General features: G+C 38.3%; 1 long non-coding RNA gene across 1 annotated transcript in view; it reads left to right on the plus strand.

Moving 5' to 3' along the window:
• Positions 1-892, plus strand: part of LOC121850264 — a 3,195-nt gene extending 2,303 nt beyond the window's left edge. Inside the window, exon 3 of the long non-coding RNA XR_006085522.1 lies at positions 612-892. This is a non-coding gene — a long non-coding RNA (uncharacterized LOC121850264). The remainder of the gene's footprint in view (positions 1-611) is intronic.
• Positions 893-1,889: the final 997 nt, after the last annotated feature.

Here is a 1,889-nt window from a genome sequence, read left to right on the forward strand (position 1 = left end):
GAAGTGATTTGAAGTGTTACAGTATGATACAAAGCTGCATTAAATATGATTTATTAAGTTTTAGATAGAAAGGATAAAATCACAATAATTTTACCCCCCTAACGAATCAATAACACTAAAATTCTGAAATGATATCCAAGTGCCCCATATACAACATTACAACAATAGGACTTTTGCCCTGCAGGATAAGGGAAAATGATTTGCACTATGACTGGATTGAAAACTGATATCTTCATTGATCCTTTGTAACATGGAGCAACTGGTTTGGTTATTTCCCCAATTACTATGAATTTCAACTTTCCTTATTTATCCTCATTGGGGAAAACTACAGTTGCCAAGATGAAAATGGTGTCATGACCACACTATTATGATTTATTGAATAATATTAATTGATACTATACTTATCATCTTCATAAAATATTTGCTAGTTCAGGCAAATGTGTCTCCACTGAGAATGAATTGCATTGCAAATAATAAGTTTCACAAAATAGCAGAAACACTCCACAGTCTACTCATCAATTTAGTTATCAAATTTAAACTTTGTTTTGTTCACTCTATTTCCTCTTTCTTCCTCATCGCCTCTCCTGATGACTATAATCCTGGAAGAGTAGCAGCTGTCCTTGAGTACCACAGTCAAGCAGTTATCCTTTTACGTCTGACCCTGGACAGTGAATGGTGGTGTGGGACGAATTACTCATGCACAGAGGACATCACAAACAAGATCCTTTTTTTACTCGGTATCCACACATATGTAATTCTAGCAGTTGTAACTGCAATTGTAATCAGTAAAGCAAATCGTGGCCATTTTTCCCCTTTTTAGCTCAGGGTCATAGGAACCAATAATATCTCCAGTTATACTGTACTACCTCTACCACAATCCCAGCTGACTCAGTCGATACCATGAATTGAATTGGCACCTCACTGGATTGTAGGCCCATTGCCGTACTTCACAGTGGGGTTAGTCACTCAACTATTGGGGAGCTAACTTTTACCATTCTAATTTTAACTATTTACTTAGCACATAATTTCCACGAAAATAACAACAACTTGCATTTATAATAGCACCCTTCACTTTTCCAATGAAGAGGTCATCTACACCAGTCCATTTAAACTGATGCCTGCAATCACAAAATGATAGCACTCGCAAAATTAATTATTTAATTCACTGCTCTGAAAGGAGTGTTCTACAACATCCTGGCAATTCTCTGGTGCTCACTTCAGAATCATTCAGCAGCATTGGTATCACATTCATCTGGAGTAGGTCCATTGCATTCTGACCCTTATTTTCTGAGTTACTGGACACATTAAAAAGTTTACACACATAAAATTGATATTTATTCAACTCATGAAATCAAAAAGTTGGTTCTGCCTGTTGAATCCTCTATTGAGCCCAACAGATCCTGAAATATATGAAAATTGTAAGATTGCTCAATTGCAGTAGAAAAANTGTTTTAAGATAAAGGTGGTTATGTCAAGCATAAGCCTTACCTTTCTCCAACTAAAAATAAACAAAACTGAAGTCACCAGCTTGTTTTCCACCAGTGTCTCCTTTCTACCACCGCTGATTATATTAGCCTTCCCATCTGCTCACTCCGGTTTGTATAGCCAATGTAAAATCTTGTTTTTTGTTTGACCTTCACCCCTCCCTTAAGCCTCTATCCAAGTCCGCTTTCCTCTATTTCCATAGACTATCTCCATTGTATCGCAACCCCATGCAATCAAAATCCTGAGCCATGCTTTCGTCACCTTCAGATTCAACTTTTCCAAAGCCCTGCTTACTAGCTGTCCCAGCTTAATCCTCCACAAGGTTGCCCAAGAACGCTGCAATCCACATTCTCCCCCACGTAAGGCTCCGCCAGCCCACCCCCATTCTTGCCAGGCTCCACAAG

Source organism: Callorhinchus milii, unplaced genomic scaffold (genome assembly GCF_018977255.1).
Source record: "Callorhinchus milii isolate IMCB2004 unplaced genomic scaffold, IMCB_Cmil_1.0 Scaffold1, whole genome shotgun sequence".
Classification (NCBI taxonomy): domain Eukaryota; kingdom Metazoa; phylum Chordata; class Chondrichthyes; order Chimaeriformes; family Callorhinchidae; genus Callorhinchus; species Callorhinchus milii.